At 39.4% G+C, this 22,553-nt stretch overlaps 1 protein-coding gene across 2 annotated transcripts in view; it reads right to left on the bottom strand.

Moving 5' to 3' along the window:
• zmiz1a (zinc finger, MIZ-type containing 1a) overlaps positions 1 to 22,553 on the bottom strand; it is a 509,241-nt gene that overhangs the window by 404,619 nt on the left and 82,069 nt on the right. For both annotated transcript variants that reach the window (XM_057849271.1, XM_057849277.1), the window contains exon 2: positions 5,556 to 5,658. The gene's annotated coding sequence lies outside the window, so the exon portion shown is untranslated. The remainder of the gene's footprint in view (positions 1 to 5,555; positions 5,659 to 22,553) is intronic.

Genomic DNA, 22,553 nt, shown 5'->3' with positions numbered 1-22,553 from the left:
GTGTGCACCCCCGGCCTCTCCGAAATAATGTGTCCAGATGGCTGACAACAAGATGGATGGATTAAAGGTGGGGTGACTCCAGTTCGACTTGGCGCTGTGTATAATTTCTTGCGAGCTGTATTTCAAAGGGCAGGGTGAATGAATCTTGGGGGAACAAAGGGAGCTCTATGTGTGCCATGCACCGTGACAAGGTTAATTCATAATGCATTGTGTTGGGCAGTTGATCCAATTAACATATGAAAACTGCTTAAAGTTTAGAACACTGGGGCGGGACGTAGTCAACAACCGTTAATTCTATTCTTCACTTTAAAGGACTGTTTTCATCAACAGGTATGGTTCTTTGTGGTATAACATGTTCCTATGATTTACATGATATATTTTACTTGACCCAAGACATTAGATTGGACAACTTCAATCTATTTATTTTTTTAACCTGTCCTGATTGACACGGAGAATGGGAATCTGAGAGTCTGAACACTTTTAATGTATCACATGGGAGTATGAGATACTCTCATTGTGATTATTCAATGTGTTTCGTTTATAAGCAGCGAACAGGAAGGGGTTATGGGGGGACAGAAAAAAAGAAGGAGAGAGAGACCGAAGAAGCACAAACAACAACATGAAATACATTCAATGCCTATATTAACTATGAATATGCTGGTGCTATCATTAGCTAGTTGTATTTCCGGCTGACACCATGTGGGGGTCATGACCAAGGGGAAAGATGAGTGGGGGGGCGGGTCAGAAAGATGGTGATGGGGAGGGCTGAAGTGTACACAAATCAGCCGTGTGAGGTGGAGAACCCAGTATTTGTGTGAATCCCTTGTGAGTGTGGATATGTTGGTATTAGGTAGAGGTGCACGATAATTATCGGTCCGAAAATAGGAATTATGACGTCATCCCAATAAATCCAATAACATTATATATTATCGGGCGGCCCAATTCGGGCCTGTTAATATTCATTTTGGGACGGTGTCGGTGGATTGGGATGTGGGTTTGTTTCCACTCGTGTTTACATACCTTTATAATATTATTGGATTTATTGGGATGACGTCATAATAATTTGTACATAATAGATATCACGTTTTAACATGATGGCAATCATGTTTTTACATCATAGATTTCCCGTTATTACATGATAGTTATCCTGTTTTTACATGATATTTATCACATTTTTAGATGATAATAATCACGTAACTCTTGTTCATGTCATCATGAAAATTCTGGTTAGGTCAAAGGCAAATCTATGCTGAATCCACCACTAGTATTTTTGACCTACAGGTGTTCAAAAACTCAGGTGAATTTACATTGGAAAATTATATACATATATATATATATTATCAGTTATCGTATCGGTATCGCCCTTAAGGAGCAGGAAGTCATCGATATCGGTTTCAAAAAATGGATATCGTGCACCCCTAGTATTAGGGCTGTCAAACGATTAAAATTTTTAATCGAGTTAATCACAGTTTAAAAATTAATTAATCGTAATTAATCGCAATTCAAACCATCTCGAAAATATGCCATATTTTTCTGAAAATTATTGTTGGAATGGAAAGATAAGACACAAGACGGATATATACATTCAAAATACTGTACATAAGTCCTGTAATTGTCCATTATAACAATAAAACAAGATGGCCTTAACATGATTAACATTCTGTTAAAGCGATCCATGGATAGAAAGACTTGTAGTTCTTAAAAGAGAAATGTTAGTACAAGTTATAGAAATTTTATATTAAAACCCCTCTTAATGTTTTCGTTTTAACAAAGTTTGTAAAATTTTCAATCAAAAAATAAACTAGTAGCTTGCCATTGTTGATGTCAATAATAATTACGGTGCTGAAACCCATAAAATCAGTAGCACCCAAGCGCCAGCAGAGGGTGACAAAACACCCAAACCACAAATAACAAGTTGAAATGACACTTTGCTGTCATTTTAATCTGTTTGAGCAGGGCATGTGCGTTAAATGCGTCAAATATTTTAACGTGATTAATTTTTAAAATATGCTATAATATACTAATATGTTCCCAAGTTGGGAACTACACAGTATGAACCAGAGTGTAATTTCATAGTATGAATTAGGGCTGTCAAAATTATCGCGTTAACGGGCGGTAATTATTATTTTTAATTAATCACGTTAAAATATTTGACGCAATTCACGCACATGCCCCGCTCAAACAGATTAAAATGACACCACAGTGTAATGTCCACTTGTTACTTGTGTTTTTTGGTGTTTTGTCGCTCTCTGCTGGCGCTTGGGTGCGATATATTTTATGGGTTTCAGCACCATGAGCACTGTGTAATTATTGATATCAACAATGGCGAGCTACTAGTTTATTTTTTAATTGAAAATTTTACAAATTTTATTAAAACGAAAACATTAAGAGGGGTTTTAATATTAAATTTTTACAACTTGCACTAACATTTATCTTTCTATCCATGGATCGCTTTAACAGAATGTTAATAATGTTAATGCCATCTTGATATATTGTTATAATAAACAAATACAGTACTTATGTACTGTATGTTGAATGTATATAGCCGTCTTGTGTCTTATCTTTCCATTCCAAAAATAATTTACAGAAAAATATGGCATATTTTATAGATGGTTTGAATTGCGATTAATTACGATTAATTAATTTTTAAGCTGTAATTAACTCGATTAAAAATTTTAATCATTTGACAGCCCTACTATGAATAATTATGATCCAAAATGTTTTTGGTACAAATGTTTATCCAATATTGACTCACTGTAGGCTATGTTTAGTGATAAGTTGTCCCATTTTCTCACTTTAAAAAATGCTTAGAAAGGTACACTTCAGAATAGAAACCCATAAAACAGGTTTACATACAAAAGTAGAGACCATTCATCTAACTCTAATGTCACAATGAGACAAGCTGCTGCCTCACTGGTTTCAAATATTAATGTTGTAAATTGGCTAACACTACTTGGTGGAAACAAGTCTTTATCATAGCAACAGAAAGGGAGGGTGGTGCTGGAGCTTCGTGAGGCAGGCCGACTCTCAGTAAGTGCTGACATCAGCTCCACTGTTCGCGCAGTGGTGTGATGCTTGTTCTTGGGTGCCACCTTGCTGTCACTAGACAGCTGCTGAAAACACTCGGCTGGAGAAGTAATAAACAAGTCAGACTGACTGACATGTCTTTCTCACCGGAGTGAGAGGAAAGACACACATTTTTCACTGGTGTGCTTAAATGGGTTCTCCAGCTCCAGTTGGTGTCAAAGACACTCTTAAGCACGGTTCTAACAGAATCCAATACCGGTGTTAGTGATAATATGGCATCTCTACACAACCAAAAGATCCATCTGCACAAGGTTAAAAAGCTATGATGAAATTAGATTTAACATAAAGAAAGGTAGCAACAACTATTCGATTAAATCGACTAATTAGCGCCAACGAATTTGCTGATCGATTTTTGCCGGCAGCTATGAGCAGTCTCGTTTGGGTCCTTGTTTGTGTGTAATGTGAGGCTGCGTGCGTGCTCCACTGGTTAGAGCAAGATAGGGAGCGTTCACTGCTACTCTCAGGTTGGGTTGTAGCTGTTATATGAATGGGTTTAAGTGTGGTTTCTTTATAATAAGAAATGAGCTAACTTTACTATTTAACAATAACTCAAGTGCTAATATGCTTCTCCAAAACAATACAAACGGACACTTATGACACTCATTAGCATAATCGTTAACTAGCCTAGTGCTCCTTGCTACTTGTTTCAAGTCATGTCAATTGAAAAATGTCCTGAGTGTGTTGCTAAGACCCGTGTGCGTCCATAAGAGGTGAGTACACAAATCCTCTTGTACTGTTTAGCCTTTATGGTTGTTGTTTTTGAGATGTTAACAATTAGTGCCAAGCGCTAAGCTAATTAGCTAATTCGCTAACGTGTATTTCATATGCAGAACGTGTAAAACCAAGATTAAGTACAGCGGTAAAACTAGAAACATATGAAATAGTACAGACATCTGTGAAAACAAAATATATTGGTTAAAAGAAGTCGGATTTCTAAAGACACTTTGTTTCCAGATAATGTGGAATTCATTCCACCTGTGTAAATTTTATTGTATTGTTGAAAGAAATAAGTACTGCCTTTAAAATGGTTAATGTTTTTGCACTTTCTTGTAGAAAATAAATAAATTTTAAAAAGCAGCTTAAGGGCAGCTTTTTGTTCTATGGGCATGTTTCCATCGTTCCTGTTGAATCATTAGGATATGTTAAATACATAATAGGGGTGCACGATATCCATTTTTTGAAACCGATACCGATATCAATAACTTCCTGCTCCTTAAAGCCGATACCGATAACCGATAATAAATATATCACTTTTTAAATGTATAACCTGAGTTTTTGAACTCCTGGAGGTTAAAAAAAAAAACAAACAAAAAAACACTAGTGGATTATTCAACATAGATTTGCCTTTGATCTCACCAGATTTTTTATAATGACATGAACAAAACAGTGCGTTTCACTTCTGCACTGCCCAACAGCCCGCTAAGAATAAATACACTTCCATAAACCACAAGGCTTGGTCTTTTTTTGCTTTTATGGGAAGACACTCGTCTTAATATTGTGAAAGTACAACAGAAAAATACACATATTCAATACTCAATATACAACAAACTCCAAAATACACTTACATACACAACTTTTATATGTATAGCATTGCACACTAGCTTGAGCTACTACAGCATTGGCTGCCTTCTATAACACAACTTATGAAGTTCTGTACATATGACCCTTCACCACAGAAGTAAACATATATTGCACATCCATATGTTATAGTAAACATAAAATACTTACATATATTTCCGAGGCGGAAACGTAACAGAAAACACTCACGACTGTCAATGCTACCGCTAGACACCACAATGTGTAAGTGTTTGAACCAAACTACTGTAAATAAAAAATAGATGCAGAGAATTATTCTGACCAGCAGGCGGGAACAATGCCCCGCAAATGGTCAACTGATTTCCCATACAAGTGTGTAAACTGTAAAGCCAGAACAGTACATATTATCGGTCCTATTATAAATGTCATTGGAATTATCGGGATGACGTCTTAATTCCTATTATCGGACCGATAATTATCGGACCAATAATTATCGTGCACCAGTAATAAATAATGGACATAAATTTGTTTGGCTACTTTATTAATTAGTAATGTACGATGCCTCGATAATCGTGATAACCGTGATAATCGTCAATACCGTGATCATCATTCAAAAATCAAATCGTAACACCCTTAACCATAATCGAATCGAATCGTGCGGTGCCTAAGATGGCACACCCCTCGTAGACGTGCTGGGGTACACATTGTCACGGACAGCAAGGTGGCTGATGGCTAGAAATCTGAGAAGTTCTTAAACGCAACAAGCAATACCTCGCTTATCTGGCTCATCAACTGAAACAAAAACCTTCTACCTACTCCTTCGATCCTACTGCAACTCCGCCCAACAACATAAAAAAAAAAATGCAATATTGGACAAGTTCTCGTGGCACATCTGACGATCTCTCACGGCACACTGGTTGAAAAACACTGACCTGGAGTGATCGGGGGATTCCTTGCTATGGCGCCCCTGTCTGCCCGCGCCCATATGCGGCATATTCGCTGCTCAGCATGTAGTTGCGCCACTGGCTACAGCCTCTGTTTGCGAGATCAACAGAATTATTGCTTTAGTTTGACTTGATTGACCCCTTATGTTATAATCGTTTGTGCCCCTAACCTCGACTCACTATTGCAACACTTCCACACAATCTATAGCCTGATAGAAATGGCCAAATGTATACCGCCCCAATAGAACACTCTGCTATCAGAATGCAGGTCTACTGGTAGTTCCCCAGTGTTGTCACAGATTACTTGAAAAAGTAATTTTATTACTGATTACGCCTAAAAAAAGTAATCTAGTTACTTTACTGATTACTTCATTATCAAAGTAACTAAGTTACTTTAAAAGTAATCTATCAGTTACTTTTTACCCATTTTTCTCCCTTTGCCGCCTCAACATAAGAATGACAACAGAAAAATGTCATCACATGTAATTGACTTTCCGATGATTGAATTTAAAGGGGAATATCATAATTCCACGCTAGCTTAGCCACTCCGGAGTCCTGAAACTAACAAATATCTGACACACTGCTTGGAATTTGTTGAAATCAAATCCACTGACCAATTAAACCCCGTTAACTCTAAGATTAAGCCTAATGTCAAAACTTCTGAATTTCGGGTTATGGTTAACAGCATATCAATGCCAATGTAAAACAATGCAAACTGAAAATAACAACACACAAGTGGATTGTACAGTGCAATAAACACAAAGATGGTGACGGGCGCGGATGAGCGCTTGCAGCCGTGCACATTAACAACCCGGAAGTACTCCTCTCAACACACACGTGGTCAATTTGGCCACAAAACGTGGCGGCAACTACGCACTTTACACTCAGTCGGACTTACAACACACCCCACAGATGCTAAACAAGCACATCACCTCACGGCATGAATGTGCAACACGCATATGATGTAAACAAAGTTTGCCAACTTGGAGCGATGAATGCCCGTCGTTGCTACGGCAAAAGCTACGAAACGGCCGCGCATGTAGGGGGTCCAACCTTTTGCTGATACCCTCCAGAATGAAGGAAAAATACTCACCTTCATTCATGGATACCCACAGATCAACATTCCCTCGCAACGTCTCAATCAATACTCGGCGCAAATGTCCACCCACCTCAGTCCCACAACACGTGACGCGAGACCAAAACAGGAAATAGCTAAGAGGTTGTCATGGAAACACGTACCGGGAACCTTTTATTTTAGCATTTTCTATTCAAAATGCTCTTCGTACATGACTACAATATTCTTCATTCTACATACGTTATGAGGCAATGAAAAAATAGTAACGCAGAGACACTAAGGAAACTAACTTTAATCAGATTACCCGTGTAGAAAAATGAACGCATTAGATTACTCGTTACTGAAAAAAGTAATCAGATTACAGTAAAGCGTTACTAACTAACGCGCTACTGACAACACTGTAGTTCCCAGGGTTTCTAAAAGTACTGTCGGACCTAGAGCCTTTAGCCACCAAGACCCTGTTTTATGGAATCGGCTTCCAGCTCGTATCAAAGAAGCCGAGACAGTCTGTACATTTAAGATTAGACTAAAAACGTTCCTATTCGACAAAGCTTATGGTCAGGCTAGTTGAAGTCGGACTAGACTCACAGTTCAGTCTAAGCTGCACTAGAAGCTATAATGCTGGGGGAAGTACAGCCACTGAGTTCTATCTCCTTTTTCTCACTCTACCTACCACTTGTCTTACTTTATTTCTATTTTCCAATGGCAATATCTAGTTGACTAGGCTGTTCCAGTGTTGGGACTAACGCGGTTATAAATAAGGCCGTTACGTAACGGCGTTATTTTTTCAGTAACGGGGTAATCTAACTAATTTCTTTTTCCGCCGTTACAACGCCGTTACCGTTACTGATGGTCAAAAGCGGTGCGTTACTTACTCTGAATAAATTGAAGAAACTACCAGCCGTGTCGAGTCGACTCTCTGCTCTGTTGATTTGTCATCCAAGACTTGGGGTGCGTTCAGGTTCGAGAATAGCGCACGTACTTCTGACTCCAAGCTGTTTGTCCCTGCTCAATCAATTAGACAATGCTTACCAAAGTTTGGTAACGTTTCTGTGTTTGCTACACCTGATGCTAGCCTCGTTCCCATCTCCCACTGTCAGCCAGCAATAATTCTGCTTCCATCTTGAGGACGGCAGACACTTTGAAGGTGACGTGAATTGTCGGGAAACCAGCCTACCTGAATGCAGCCCCTCGAGAGATGCGATGGAAGTGATTGTGATTGGCTGAGGGTTAGAGTCATGTGTCGTGGTAAGCCAATCAGAGCCGGTGATTTCACAAGCAAACCGGAACAGCGCGTGCGGCAAACACACACGCAAAACAGATGCACAGGGTCGGGATGGCAGAGCAGTCAGAAGAAAAATTGTCCTTCAAGAGGTGGAGATATAGACACTATTTCAAGTTTGTCGAAATTAAAGGAAAGAACCTGCATGTAATGTGTAATTTATGTCCCGGGGCAAAGCTTTTGTCGACATCTGTGGTAAGCAATTCAAATCTGCTGAAGCACATAACAAGTTAACTGCCTGTCTGTTCCTCTCTATTCCACTGACTCGAACACTGCTCAGAAAATTTCAAATTCTTTGACATACAACAAGTTCTTTTTAAAGTAACGGAAATAGTTACTTTCCCTGGTAACTAGTTACTTTTACTATAGAGTAATTCAGTTACTAACTCAGTTACTTTTTGGAAGAAGTAGTGAGTAATGTAACTAATTACTTTTTTAAAGTAACGTGCCCAACACTGGTCTCTTCATCACTAGTCACCCGGTGTCCCCTTTCCCCCCTCCCCTCTCGGGAGAGGCTATTTTTCAGCTGCAGCCTCCTGACTATCTGGACCCCTGGCTGGATGGACGTCCTCGTAGCCACCTCCGTCTGATGTGGCTAGATGGACCTGTTCTTGTTCCTTTACTCTATTGCATCTTTACAAACTGTAACTCCATCTGCTAATTTCCATTGGCAGTCCGGGTGCATCCTGTCTATCCGTCCTGACTGTGGTACTCCCCAAGGTTTCTCATTTCTCCCAGAGAGTTTTGGAGTTTTTCCTTGCCGACATGGAGGGTCAAAGGATGGGGGATGCCCAGAACTTGACCTTTATTTACTTCATCTCTGTTTATTTCATCTGCTGTTTCTGACTGTGTATCTAAGGCTACGTTCATACTACAGGTCTTAATGCACGAATCCGATTTTTTCGTGTTTTTCCGACTCGAGTGAGGCATTAACTTGACGGTCTGAACGTGACAAGTCACATAGAACTGGACCATTTCAAATCCGATCTGGGTCACTTTCGTATGTGGTTCAAATCCAATCTGGGCCACATTTTTCCAGACTGTTGCGGCGGTCTGTACTGTCCACTCTCCCAAATCGGATTTCATGCAGCAATTACGTCATCAAATAGCGAGAGAGACGCTTACCGTAGCGGTGCCGCTGTGCGTTATTAGCGCCTAGCTTGCAGTGAGCACGGCTTTTGGGGAAGGGCTGGGCTTGACAACAGTCATAAAACATAAAAATGGGTTGAGGATAAACCTGAGAATGCTCAGTTTTCTCTCTGCTCCAAGTGAGCAATATTTCAACATTGCCTACACGGCCGAGAGTCTGGGCAAACTGCGCGTACGTGTGTGACATGCAGGGACAGTGCGTGCATGCTATCGATCCATATAAACTTTGAATATAAGCCTAAACGGGGATTATTTATGTCTGTTATTTGTGTCCTCCTTTTGAAAAGCAAAATATGATATCCCTGGAATGACGGATGACGTGTGTCATTTGTTTTGATGCTTCTGCGCATGCGGGTCTTCATGCTCAGCGCGTGTCGGACTCCGAATTAGTGCGCATGCGTAATACTTGAACGGTCTCAATGGACAAAGTCAGTCTGAACGGGCACGCCAAAAAAACGGATTTGACAAAAAATCGGATTCGTGCATTAAGACCTGTAGTATGAACGTAGCCATATTGCCTCTGCAGAGCCCTTTGAGACAACCTTGTTGTGATTTAGGGCTATACAAATAAAACTGAATTGAAATGTGGATTGAAACTTGCGATATTCAATGCCATAGTATGATTTTTTCCCCTTTAAACGTGTGAGTATGTGATGCAAGCTATAGAGAGAGTGAGAGGAGCGATGAAGCTGAGTGCAGAGGACAAGCAGAGACGCAGGGTAATAAATGGATCAACCCCTGCAGAGGGAAGGCAGACAAGCACTATTTTAAAACAAGACAAGTCTGCTCCAGCATACCATTGATCGTGTCGGGTGGTGAGAAGTACAAAGTGAAGCAAGGGGTGAATAAGACAGAAAACCAGCGTGATACTGACGCTTATAGGAAGTTTGGACGGCCTTTTTCTCGAGCCTTATTTCTTTCTGCGCGCATGCATGTGGACTGGGAAGGCAGACAGGCAGGGGCCCCATGTCGACCGGCCCGACTGGCTGAGGGGAGGGCAGAGGTAATCAATGTGTGCTCACAATAGAGCTCCGGCATCCTGAGAGCTAACAGCTCCCCCAGGCCACGGCGGCGAGGTAGAGGAGATTTTGGGGTGGGGGTGATTCAAAAGGAGAGAGGTTTGGATCGAGGTGTGGGGGTTTGGCTGCTTGAGGGAGGTGGGTATAGAAATTTGGCGCCCTCACACATGGGTGTTGTTTCTGGTCGACACGCACAAAAGACATGTTCCTTTAAAGAGTATTACAACACCTGGGGAAATGCTAATATTCCATCATTTATCCATAAACGCATGCCTTTTGGATTCATATCATGCCACTTCGTGTAATTACACACATCGCAACACCAAGAAAATGATAGAAATTTGGCTCGATTGTCAAGCTAAAACGACGGCGCCCAAGATCCCAGAAGTCTAGCATATTGTGTGCGTGATGTCACAACAAGGAAACAACCGGCTCAGTGCTTAATACTGAATGGCGGCGATGATGGCGGACAATTTTGTTTCTAGTTGCAGCGACAAATCCGACCTAACGAACGTTCTTCTAATGGTGACGAGGAGAGTTATGAACCTTTCTTTAGGGTTTTGGGTTATCAATTCGAGCCCAAACGAAAGCCAATGCAGCCTAATGAAAGGATCATTGAGGGGAGCAATCACACTGATGAAACACCGGCGGCAACAGAATCACCGAATGGTTTGTTTTGCATTTCTTCTTGTGAAGCTGATACACCGTGACCGCAAAATAAAGTAATGTATAGAATAATGATCATTTATTGTGCTATCATAGGTTTTCGCTCTGCCAACCGACACAAATATGAATGGGATTAGAGGATTTGTCCTATATATTTTACGAGCGATAATTTATACATGTGTCCAATCCTATATCCAATGCGTGATGTTTTTTTTTTTTTTTTAATAAAAGAGTACTCACTGTGGCCATTTCAAGCTTGGCTGCTCCGCTCCTTTGGTTAGCCTGGGGTGATGGGGTGGTCTCATAAGAGCCAGTCATCGTCCTCTCTCTTGATATCTCAGGACATTTAGGTGGCTGCGCGTGTATGGTGGGCACCGCATCTGCTTTCAACAGCAATTTCTTGGCAAAACCTGATTTCATTTGTCCGTAGTTCGAATAGCTTTCAGGTGTAAAATGTGCACCACACAAAACCGTGCCGGAGGCTGGGTCTGCAAAATTAGCCCTCTTAGCACGGACGAACTTTACTCATTGTCTGCGTAATCCAGCTCTTTTTCTTGCGTTCGGGAACTCATGGGTACTATATTGCGACAAATGGCTTTTTGTACACCACATAGCATGACAGGTTTGAAAGATTTTAGCCATTTTTTGATAAAACACGAACGCAACTCTCTCGTCGATAAACAACAATGGCACCTGCCTCGACCTTTTGTTTCCTTGTTGTGACATCTCCGCCCCATTCGGCTGTTTCCTGAATACTTTCGGAAATGTTCGTAATTTTCGATCTATTTTCAATAATTGCTCATGAATGTGATTTATTTTTTTCTGAACTTTATTAATATTTGTTATCTTGCCACATAACTGTTCTATCGATATCTCACAGCCCCTTAGTATTATAACACCCTTTAAGGCTCGGCAAAGCAATACGAGGTCCGCAATTCACTCCCACCCCAAGTTGGACTCTTCATTTGGCATAAATGAAGTGTGGTGGACCGACGCTTTGGGGGTTGCTTGTGCAATAGCTGCTGCAATGGGGCTATTTCCTGTCGTCTTCCTCCTCATCTCATTGTTGCACGGTTTTGCGTGTTTGCCTGTTTTGAACCACTTTTTTTCTATTGTTATGCAATAGAGTGTGTGACCTTGGAAAGAACATGTGCCAGAGGGAGACTGCGAGAGCTGAGTAAATGTGTGACCACTTCAACCTCTGTGTCATCCTTGACTGCACAACTGGCGAGCTTACTTGTCACAGAGCAGCTCTCAGGAGGGTGTGCAGCATTAGAAGTGCAGTTATACGGGCATTTGCCTTGTTATGGTGGACAGTGCTTAACAAATGTATGACTATCACACAATGTAAAGGTTCATGCCACAGTAGCAGTGTTGATTTTGGCAGCCCTTTAATTTCCGTCTTAGTCTTTTGGACGATAATACAGTGTATCACACAGAGTGTTGGGCACGTTACTTTAAAAAAGTAATTAGTTATAGTTGCTCACTACTTCTTCCAAAAAGTAACTGAGTTAGTCACTGAATTACTCAATAGTAAAAGTAACTAGTTACCAGGGACAGTAACTATTTCCGTTACTTTAAAAAGAAGTTGCATGTCAAAGAATTTGACATTTTCTGAGCAGTATTCAAGTCAGTTGAATAGAGAAGAACAAACAGGTAGTTGTGTTAAAGAACCTTGTAATATTTATTGCACCTCACCAGCAACAGATTTATCCTACACTTGAAGTGCAACAAAAATAAACAGATTTGAATTGCTTACCACAGATGTCGACAAAAGCTTTGCCCCGGGACATAAATTACACTTTACATCAGTGCTTCTCAATTATTTTCTGTTAGCCCCCCCAAGGAAGACGTAAATGTTTCGCGCCCCCCCCCCAAACTCTCTGCCTCCACTGTAAATAGTATAATTTGTAGAGATGTCCCGATCGATCGGGATGCGATTGAAAATGACGTGATCGGACCCAAAGTATCGGAATCGGCAAAAAAATATCGGACATGCCTTTTTAAAAAAAAAAATATATATATATATATATATATATATATATATATATATATATATATATTTTTTTTTTTTAAATTAAATCGTTTTCTAATTGTATTTAACGTTAATGACATAATATGTTACACTCATCCAGAGTCTTTAGTTTAGGCTTAAGGTAGGGTTATAGGTAATACATTTTTTTTAAAAAAATGTATCACGTTAAAATATTTAATGCAATTAATGCATGAGCTGCACGGCCCACTCACGCATTGTCGCGCTCAATCTGTAATGGCGCCGTTTTACCTATATAGAGAGCTAAAAGGCAGCATAAAATGAGTAGAGTGCATTTTAGCAGCCTTTGGAGCCTTTTTTTAATTGGCTAAAACCTTACAATCCCTCTCCCTACGATTAGAAAATCGTGGGAAGCAATGTGGTGAAGCAAGGTAGTAATTGATCTTTTTTTTAACACCCTATGTTATTTCCCAACGCAGAGAAGATATATCAATTGGTAGCACTACGCACAGTCATGGTTCCACTTCCCATCATGCATTTGAGCAGGGCTACAGTATCATTTACTGAAGCTCAGCAAATACACTAGATGGCAATATTTAGTCACATTTGTCCTTTAAGAATTAAAAAAGTCTTTCTATCCGTGGATCCCTCTCACAGAAAGAATGGTAATAATGTAAATGCCATCTTGAGGATTTATTGTCATAATAAAGAAATACAGTACTTATGTACTGTATGTTGAATGTATATATCTGTCAGAGTTTTATTCATTTTTTTCTTAATGCATTGCCAAAATGTATATGATCGGGAAAAATTACCGGGAATGATTGGAATTGAATCGGGAGCAAAAAAAAAAAGCAATCGGATCAGGAAATATCGGGATCGACAGATACTCAAACGATCGGCAGCAAAAAAACATGATCGGAACAACCCTAATAATTTGTCCATAAAATTACAATTATAAAGTACACCTCTGCCTAACATTGTGTCTTTTTTTTCCTATTAAAAGAAAAAAATGTAACAGATCAACTTATAATAAGGTATAACTTTATTAACATTGTTTTGTTTGTAACAGAAAAGACTTAACGCGCAACAATTTGCCTGTGTTTGAAAGAAAGTCACATCCAAACTGTAAAAATACACTCAAGGTACAGTTTTGACCATGTGATACTGAAAAATAAAATGAAATAAAATCAGTAAATAAAAACAAATTCAATTTGATTAGAAACATTAACTCATGAGGACAATATGCCAAAAAATTTGACAAAAATAACAAAACTGAATAGAAGAAAAAAAAAAAGTGTCGTTGGACAGAAGGACAGTTTTTATTTTCATCGCTCATAGTATCACCTCCTTTGCAATAGTATGGGGTTATTTTGCACTGCGCATGCTAACAATGCTCACTGGTTTACTGATATAACACTGACAAAGTGGGACGATTGTGGGCAATATTCGGCACGTTTTCGCTGAAAAATAATCAAGCGGCTTATCAATGAGATTGGGGTCTAATGTCTTTAAGTGGTGTCCTATTTGATTTGGCTTCCGGCTGTCCGCTATAATCATTTTTAGACACAGTAAACAGTGGTCTTTCCTCATCTCCCACAGTATTAAAAGTCAAAACCGAAAGGCCCGAAAAAAGCGCATTCTCGGCGGCCGAGGGAGAACCGTATTGAGAGGGGTCGTCGTGACGATTCCAAGCCGAAAATGGCACTTCTCGGGCAGACACGTGAGAACCGGAGAAGACCGTGGGTCGCTGCGTGAGTCTGGCCGGAAAACGGCTTTCGAAAACGGCACACAGCTCTTCATAGCTTATCTCTTTTCTGTGTGCACTGTGCTCTTGCTTCGTTCAAAAATACTGCGCGCACTCCAAAAATGAGAGCGCCTCTGCCACCCTCTGAGTGGATGTGCAAGTACACTTTATTCTTTTATGGCAAAAAAAAAAAAAAAAGCATGTTCCCTGAGGTCAGATGCGCCACCCCTGGCATCTCTCCGCACCCCAGTATTTGAGAAGTACTGCTTTACATGCACGTTCTTTTCCTTTAATTTCGACCAATTTGAAATAGTGTTTATATCTCCACCTCGTAAAGGACAAATTTTCCTCTGAATGCTCTGCCATCATATCCCTCTGCATTTGTTTTGCGCGTGTGTGTTTGCCGCACGCGCTGTTCCGGTTTGTGTGTGATAACACCGGCTCTGAAGTACGTGCGCTATTAGGCTCGAGCGTTTACGTCACAGAATGGGGGATCACGTGAGATTTGACAACAACGCAGCCATATTGGAAGCACGTCTGGCTTGCGGGACATTAAACTTGCCAGTTCAATAAAGAGACAATCTCGTTACTAAGGCGAAAAACAGATATGTGATCAAACTTAAGGATGTGAACAATGTTGACCCTTACTTCCCCTTACCCCTAAGGCGAAAATACACAATGGCTGGTACTCGCAGCTCCTAGAGTTTACTGAATGTAACATACCGTCTTGGCCCGAATATAAGATGGTGTTTTTTGCATTGAAATAAGACTGAAAAAGTGAGGGTCGTCTTATATTCGCAGTCTAGACGTTATACCCATTCACGACTCTAGATGGCGCCAGATATCATTGAAGCGATGTTCTGTCATAACAGATCTCAGCTACTCTCAAGTTTAACCAGTTTGCATTATTTTATTGCAATGTTTTTCCTTATTCAGATTTGTTTCAAGACTACAGTTACAGTTAGACTTCAATTTGATGGTTAATGCAGTTCTTGCAATTTTGTTGTTTTATCACAATAGATTGGTTTATTTGAATTTCAAATACCAAAAGCCATACGAATGTGATTGCACTTTACATATTTAAATGTTCAGATATTAAGATTTGAATGAGGCAAAATAACATGCTTTTTCTATCAAATGTATTGTTATAATCATTTGTTTCGGATGTACTGTAATTATTTTCTGTATAAAAATTTATTTGGTGTTCAAAAAGTCTTTTTTCAAACTTGAGTCTTGAAAAAGAGGGGGTCGTCTTATAATCAGGGCCGTCTTATTTTCGGGCCAATACAGTATGTCACTAACATAGGCGGAGTTTGACTTTTGGGGCAGGGGGGGCACAACATGTTGATGACCCGAAACGTAGTGTCAGCAATAAAATTAACTTACAAGAATATCTATAATAATAAGTTGACAATGAGTGTTTTTTGTTTCCCATCATTCTTGAGGGGAATTCTAAATCGGGTTGCTTAGGCAATACTAGATCGTCATACAGTGAATATGGTATGCCCACCGGTGTCGTGCCAATGTAGTTACCCCAGTCAAAAATTGAGCCATATGGAGGTAGATTTGTTTCTTTAGTATTCAATCAAAAAAAAAGTTGCTTCAATGAAAAAGTTGCTTCATTCAAAATATAATATTTTCAACCCCAAAAAAAGTCACTTCAATAAAAAAAATTTGTTTGAATGCAAAAATAAATTAGAAACTCATAAAAAAAAATAATAATAAAAAATGCATGTGAAAGCTATTTTTCTTTGATTTTTTTTTTTTTTTTTTTTTTTGGATTGAAGCAACTATTTTGATTGAAGTAATGTTGATTTGTGTTTGGGCCACATTTTGGCTAGGATATTTTTGTCTTTAATATTCAATCAAAAAACTAGTTGCTTCGAAAAATATATATTTTTAAAAAGAAAAAAAATCAATCAATAAAAGAAAAATTTCAATCATAGAAAAAGTTTTTAAATGCGAAAAAGTATTTGAGATTGAAAAATTTGCATTTGAACACTTAATTTTTCATCGAAAAAGTTTTCTTTGATGCAATCCTTTTTATGTTTGGGCCATAGTATGGGTGTGACATTTGTGTCTAATCATTCAACCCCAAAAAAGTTGCTTAAATCAAAAAATTCAGAATGTACTGTAATTATTTTCTGTATAAAAATTTATTTGGTGTTCACAGTGGCGCCTCCAGAAATTTTTCATAGGGGTGGCCAGATGGGGCCACCTAAAATCTTGGTGTGGCCAAAACTAAAAGCAATAAATTCCGTTTTTCATTATATTATTGCAGTAAAAATATCAGGGGAAAACTATCAGAAAGATTTAAGGACACGGCTTCTGATAGACTTTGGTGTATTATGTAATATTTGATGTTACTAATGATATAATGTGCATAGTCCATAACTGTCCAGTCAACATTTACATCCACAACAATTCAGTTTTACTCTGTTATGTATGGTATGTATATATTAGGCATAAGGTGTACATTTAACTGGGGCTGTCAAACGATTACATTTTTTTAATCGAGTTAATCGCAGCTTCAAAATTAATTAACCGTAATTAATCGCAATTCTAACCATCTCTAAAATACACCATATTTTTCTGTAAATTATTATTGGAATGGAAAGATAAGACACAAGACGGATATATGCATTCAACATACTGTACATAAGGACTGTATTTGTTTATTATAACAATAAATCAACAAGATGGCATTAACATTATTAACATTCTGTTAAAGCGATCCATGGCTAGAAAGACTTGTAGTTCTTAAAAGATAAATGTTAGTACAAGTTATAGAAATTTTATATTAAAACCCCTCTTAATGTTTTCGTTTTAATAAAATTTGTAAAATTTTCAATCAAAAAATAAACTAGTAGCCCGCCATTGTTGATATCAATAATTACTTACACAATGCTCATGCTCATAAAATCAGTCGCACCCAAGCGCCAGCAGAGGGCGGCAAAACTCCATAAAACACAATTAACAAGTGGGCATTTCACTGTACTGTCATGTAAATCTGTCTGAGCGGGGCACGTGCGTTAATTGCGTCAAATATTTTAACATGATTAATTAAAAAAAAAAAATTACCGCCCTTTAATGCGATAAATTTGACAGCCCTACATTTAACAAAACAAAATAAATGCATTCATTTGGGATGAAATGCATAACTGATGCTACAACAATCTTACGATATACTGGCAAGCAGGGTGGCCAGTGGGGTGGCCTACCAATTTATAGGGGTGGCCGTGGCCACCCTTGGCCACCCCCTGGTGGCGCCACTGGGTGTTCAAAAAGTCTTTTTTCAAACTTGAGTCTTGAAAAAGACGGGGTCGTCTTATAATCAGGGCTGTCTTATATTCAGGCCAATACGGTACTTTGAAAAAAGATTCATCAGGTTATGTGTTTTGAGTAGCAGTGCAAATAACATAAGGCAAATATTACAAATACGCAACAAATTTGAATGTAATCATTCTAAAAAGCTTTCACTTTCTACATCTACAGTGCTCCGCTGACTGCACTTTAATTTGGAGGGGGAAAAAACAAGCTTGCAGACAAGCCACCTTTAAGCGAGTGCCTATTTCTCAGGATGACATTAATATAATAGCGCCGGTGCCCAAAACAACTTTGTATTGATTTGCGTAGCCTTTTAACCAGTCGATGGCTGCACTCTAGAATGCCTTGGCATGCCCGTGTTTTCCAGCAAGGATTAGCGGCATATTAAAATGCTGTCTCGCTTCTCCGCCGTTTGAGTACTTTATCCTCATTCTGTATTTTTTATCTCCTGTATTACAAAAGAGGATGTAGTAAATATTCAAAGAAACAATAATTCTCCGTGATCGCTCTCGTGGTCTTGTCACAACCTCGTCACAGGTTGTCAATGATACCGCATCCGTTATATGGAGCCATTATACGTGCATCACTGACTCATGCTCCCCTGCTAGCCCTTTTGCGTCTCAACACACTGGATATTGTGACTCACCCAGAAACCGTTTAGTGTTTGCTGATCCTGGAGTGAGTTCGTGAAATTGAGAGACTGCACTTGTGCGTTGGAGTGTGGCTACAGGTGCAATAACTGGGTTTGTTGGAAGTGTAACTTTATTTTTACCAACATGTGCTAAAAATGTGATTCATTTCATATTATATTGCACATTGAACTGTTTAAAACAAACAGAAATGAGGCAAACATTACAGAAATATGAATCCATGTAGCCCACGGGGACCATAAAAATTGTGGAAATGATTTCATGTGAGTCTACTTGAATGCCAGTGGTTGCTCAAAAAGCTGTCTCCACAACAAAAGATCATGTTCAGTTTACTCTTATAATTCATGTGATAGACTGTTTACGTGCCTTCATGCTGCTGTTTTGGTTAGCAACGGCTACTTAACTCATTCAGTGCTGCTGACGTTGATTTGAACTGGAAGGGCTGACAGTGAATGATTATATTTCAGGGCCATTGACAGTAATAGGATGGCTGATTAATAGTGACTGATTAATTGATGCAAGCCTCTCCTACTTAAAGGGACCCCTGACTAAAATTACAGTTAGATCTATAGACACGTTTCAGAGGTACAGCCAGGGGTGAAAGTGGGCCAGAACGGTCAGGAACGCAGTTCCGGTATAGACCCTACCCACGGGACGTCACAACTCCGCCCTCCTGACTGGTGCCGCCCAATTGTCCGTCAACACATCGTGTTTACCTGTTACGGCTACGTACATTCCTCCTATTTACGGCGTGTTTTTCTGCTCGTTAACATTAATAATCAAAATGGTGAAGGCGTGTGTGGCGGTCGGTTGCAATAACAGAGAAGATAGACGGAGAGACTTGAAGTTCTACTGGATTCCGAGAGATCCGGAGAGGAGAGAGCGAGATGGGCTGCTGCAATTCGACGAGAAAACTGGGCTCCAAACGATTACCACAGATTATGTAGTAGTCATTTTATATCTGGTAAGATGCATTTAATATATATTTAGAGGGTTTGGGGCTGACAACCACAATTAAGATCATTGCTAGGCTAATCGCCGACAACATTCACGTATGTATGTAGTGAGAGTGCTATGGCTAAACCATATAAACATTAAAAGCCCTAGCTCCATTGACAAATGACATGAAATACATTAGACTTGACAGTGGATGTTAGCAAGAACAAAAGATTTTGAATTGGAAATTTCGTAACTCACCTTTCCAAGCACAAGATAGATTCCTGCCGAATTTTCGAATTTTCGTGGACGAGGACCTGTTTAACCCAACCAGCAACGAAGTATTTATAAGCCTCCAAGCTCTTAAAGTTTTTCAAACTTTCGTGAGAATAGGCTGATTTTGTGTGGACAAGATAGTTTTAAATATCAGGGTAGCTAGCAGATGTCTGGCAAATACGGCGCAGACAGCGGGTCGAAAAACATCGATTTAGGCATCAAATATGGATCTGGCGAATGGATAAACTGAAGCTTTTCCACATAACGCCTTTTATGCAACGCATCATGTGAGTTTACGGTATCCGAAAGCACCGGGTCTTCCATGAAATGCATTATAAATTGCTCGATCAATTGAGACCATTGATAATACAGACACAAAATGACGGACAAGGGGGCGGAACAATACAGCGATCACGAGATTTTGTGACGTCGGTGGGTAGGGTCTATAAGATTCAGGGCCAGAACGCAGTTCCGGTATAAGATTCAGAGCCGGAACGCTGTTCCAGTAGACGGTGCTTTGATTCGGAAAATATGACGGGAACTGTCAAAACGTTATGTAAAAAAAACCAGAAGAAATGCTAAGATTCCACACATGCATTTCATCTCCAAGAAGAAAACAATCTACCAACATCAGATTTACATACACAAGTGTTAACAACAAGCGTAATAAAGTGCTTGTGTCGCGTAATCCGTTTCCACCAATATTTATTATTAATTTTATTCCATGGACGGCATGGAGGTTTCCCCAGCTGCTGCAGTTATCCGAGTCTGACAATGATGAGCCCCATCAATGTGCGAATGCACGCAGCAAACCAAAACGCCTCGACTCATTTATCTGTTCAATTGGCTGACATACTGACATGTGATCAGCAGAGATAGTTAGCTCTGATTGGTTCACATGTGCATGTTTTCTGGAACAGCAAAAAAATAGAAGGTTGTTGAATTGACGCGACAAAAAAGGGCAATGCAACATAAAACGGATCAAATCTGTAAGAGCAACGAAACAGTTGAGGAGGCTTATTTATCATAATTACTTTTATTTGCTCTGATGGGGAGGTTCAGAACATCTTAGTTGTCAATGTGCACTTTGGACTTATATTTGTTCGTTTATGCTAGGCTACTTACCATTCATTTCCTTATGATTTAAAAAATTCAATGTTTGCGTGATCTTCAAAATCCATTCCATTTCACTTTGCATGATATAAGTCATTTGGACTTATTTTTCTGAATTCTATGTTCTTAAAGGGTATGACAACACCTGGGGAAATGCTAATATTCCATCATTTATCCATATACGCATGCCTTTTGGATTAACTTTATTAATATGTGTTATCTTGCCACATAACGGTTCTATTGATATCTCACAGCTCCTTAATGTTTTAATACCCTTTAAGAAAAAAATGAATAAAACTCGGACAAATATATACATTCAACATACAGTACGTAAGTACTATATTTGTTTATTATGACAATAAATCCTCAAGATGGCATTTACATTATTAACATTCTTTCTGTGAGAGGGATCCACGGATAGAAAGACTTGAATTCTTAAAGGATAAATGTGACTTTGTATATTGTGACTAAATATTGCCATCCAGTGTATTTGTTGAGCTTTCAGTAAATGATACTGTAGCCATGCCCAAATGCATGATGGGAAGTGGAACCATGACTGTGCGTAGTGCTACCAATTGATATATCTTCTCTGCGTTGGGAAATAACATAAATTGTTAAGAAAAAGATCAATTGCTACCTTGCTTCCCCACATTGCTCCCCATGATATTTCTAATCATAGGGAGAGGGATTGTAAGGCTTTAGCTAATTGAAAAAAGGTTCCAATGGCTGCCAAAATTCACGCTACTCATTTTACGCTGCCTTAATCCCTCTATATAGGTAAAATGGCACCATTACAGATTAAGGCGCGACAATGCGTGAATGGGTCGTGCAGCTCATGCATTAATTGCGTTAAATATTTTAACGTGATACATTTATTTAAAAATTCATTACCGCCGTTATCGGGATAAATTTGATAACCCTACCTTAAGCCTAAACTAAAGACTCTGGATGAGTGTAACATATTATGTTTGTAACGTTAAATACAATTAGAAAACGATTTAATTAAAATATATATATTAAAAAAAGGCATGGCCGATATTTTTTTGCCGATTCCGATACTTTGAAAATGACGTGATCGGACCCAAGCGATCGGCATCCCGATCGATCGGGACATATCTAGTTAGCTCTATAGACACACTTCAGAGGTACAGTGGTATGAAAAAGTATCTGAACCTTCTGGAATTTCTCACATTTCTGCATAAAATCACAATCAAATGTGAGCTGATCTTTGTCAAAATCACACGGATGAAAAAAACAGTGTCTGCTTGAACTAAAACCACCCAAACCTTTATAGTGTTTCATATTTTAATGAAGATAGCATGCAAACAATGACAGAAGGGGGGAAATAAGTAAGTCAACCCACTGCCTGAGGTGACTTAAAGAGCAACTGAAACCAATTTTTAACAAACAATTTAAGTCAGGTGTGTGCCCAATCGCTGAGGAGTGGTTTAAAGCTGCCCTGCCCACTGTAAGGGGCAGTTTACATGGCGACTCTGCGACACGAAGACGCAATGACTGTGTTGCGGAGTGGCCTCGCGTACGTATGGTGGCGGCGAAGACGGAAGGCAAAGACGCAAACCTTGGAATCCTGCCTCCAAAGTGGAAGAATTCGATTGTGGGGGCTTGAGGGGGGCTACCTCCGCATGCATATCCAAAGCTCCCGCGGTGCAGGACCGCGCCAGTAACGTCAGCACTCGTACACGTCACATTGGGCGTGCGCAGCGGTGCTACTAGACATTAAAAACAGCAAATA

Source organism: Corythoichthys intestinalis, chromosome 10 (assembly GCF_030265065.1).
Source record: "Corythoichthys intestinalis isolate RoL2023-P3 chromosome 10, ASM3026506v1, whole genome shotgun sequence".
Taxonomy (NCBI): Eukaryota; Metazoa; Chordata; class Actinopteri; order Syngnathiformes; family Syngnathidae; genus Corythoichthys; species Corythoichthys intestinalis.
Note: the sequence above shows the minus strand (reverse complement) of the source record. Positions and strands in the feature narration are given on the sequence as shown.